The following is a 2,427-nucleotide window of genomic DNA, read 5'->3' as shown; positions in this document are numbered from 1 at the left end:
TATCTATCTACACTAATAAAAGAGAAACATGGTAATTAGCGTACGACCGCTACCCTTTTCATTGGCTAATCAGTGAGTATATGCAAATTAACTGTCAGCCAAGATGGCGGCTGGCAGCCAGGCAGCTGGAAGCGAACATGAGGCTTGCTTGCTGCGGACTCCAACGTTACCCGCCTCACTTGCCGGCCTCTGAGCTACAACTCTAAGCAACTATGTACTATGTTGCAAATAAGAAGGTAAACAAAACTCCAGAAACCAGCCGGACTGAAACCCAGCCGGACCGAAACATTGTATCCATGTTTTCAGCAGCGAGGCCTCAGAGCTAAAGCTGGCCCAGAATAAAAAAAAAAAAAAGAAGAAGAAAACAAGGAGCGGTTGGGAGCTTTAGTCACTCGCCACCCGGAAAACAGCCCTCAGCCCCTCAGCCAGACTGGCCAGGCACCCCAGTGGGGACCCCCACCCTGATCCAGGACACCCTTCAGGGCAAACCAGCCGGCCCCCACCCGTGCACCAGGCCGCTATCCTATATAGTAAAAGGGTAATATGCCTCCCAGCACCGGGATCAGCGGAGCAGCGAGGCTCCCGGCACCGGGATCAGCATGACAGGGGGCAGCGCCCAAACCCCCTGATTGGCCCTGCTCTGTGAGTGACAGGGGGCGGCGCCCCAACTCCCCAATCAGCCCTGCTCTGAGCCCGACCAGGGACTGCACCTAGGGATTGGGCCTGCCCTCTGCTACCCAGGAGCAGGCCTAAGCCAGCAGGTCGTTATCTCCCGAGGGGTCCCAGACTGCGAGAGGGCACAGGCTGGGCTGAGGGACCCCCCTTCCCCCCCGAGTGCACAAATTTTTGTGCACCGGGCCTCTAGTATATATATATAAAACCCTAAGCAACAGGTTGACCATTCGACCAGTCGACCATTTGACCAGTTGCTATGATGTGCATTGACCACCAGGGGACAGACACTCGATGCAGGAGCTGCCCCCTGGTGGTTAGTGCACTTCCACAGCAGGAGCGACTCTTAGCTGACTGAACGCGCCAGATGCTGGCTCATGGCAGCGCTACAAGGCGGCAGCAGGCACAGCAGGGCTGGGAGGAGCAGGAGCGGCATGGCACACAGTTGCTAGAGGGTGCAGGCCAGGATAAGGGACCCCACTGGTGCACAAATTTGTGCACCAGCCCTGTAGTATTTTAATAAAATTCATATGTTTCATTTGAATGAAACTCAAATTCACTTGCCTAGCATAGCTATGTGTAATTTCCAACAGAGGAGCAATTTCCTACTGTGTTAAACTTTGAAATGTATTTAAAGAGGATAAAAATACCTGCACTTTACAGTTACTTGCTGGTGAATATTGTCTTTGAAATAATTTATGAGCTGAGAAAATGGGATTTTAATAACTGGATTATAATTAAATATATTAATATATTAATAGAGATATATTAAATTTATTATAAATGTGCAATATTATAGTACTATGCATATTTTAATATTAATATAATAATGTAGAATATAATATCTTACCAGTTTCTGGTAAGATCTAGTCTTTGTACATTAGGGAATACTTAGTTTGTAAATATGTTTAATAGTATACTTTGTATTATGTTAGCATTTTTACTAAAGACCCTAGAGCATTTTAAATAGGCTTATTAAAATTTCCTGTTCTCTTCTGATTGGGGAAATGCTCACATCTTATACCTGGTATTTCCCTCATAGTTCTAGAATAGTTGCAATACAGAATTTTAGAACAAATGAATCATATCGTTAATTGGAAAAATAAAATTATTCATTAGGATAATCACAGACTAGGGAATTTTTAATAAATCCAGAAAAACATATAGTATCACCCTAAAAGATAAATCAAGTCTCTAGGGGTGGAAAGCTTTTGTATAGTGATCTCTCTCTCTCTTTCTCTCTGTCTCTCTGTCTCTCACTGTTAACACTCAAAAGTCCTTCTATTAATGAAAATAATTAGAGGACCACCATCCCTTCTCAAACACTTAGACCCACTAGAACAGTGGTTCTCAACCTTCCTAATGCCACGACCCTTTAATATAGTTCCTCATGTTGTGGTGATCCCCAATTTTATTGTTACAAATTGAACATAATTAAAGCATACTGATTAATCACAAAAACAATATGTAATTATATATGTGTTTCCCAAAAGGGTCGCGACCCACAGGTTGAGAACCTCTGCACTAGAAGATATTAAGATACACAATGTCAGAAACCCTAGTGCTCTTCCTGGTTGCTGTTTTGCTGTCAGATATTGACAACATTATCATAATTTCTTTACCAGTCAGTTTTCTCTGAACTAACGGGTTAGTGTCCTTACGGTTTCCTCTATAAACTACAATTAATTTGATTTTTTCTAGTTATCCATCTGTCTGAGGGGTGACTGTAACTGGTTAGGGAAGAACAAGTAATAT

Source organism: Myotis lucifugus, unplaced genomic scaffold (genome assembly GCF_000147115.1).
Source record: "Myotis lucifugus unplaced genomic scaffold, Myoluc2.0 scaffold_192, whole genome shotgun sequence".
NCBI lineage: Eukaryota > Metazoa > Chordata > Mammalia > Chiroptera > Vespertilionidae > Myotis > Myotis lucifugus.
Note: the sequence above shows the minus strand (reverse complement) of the source record.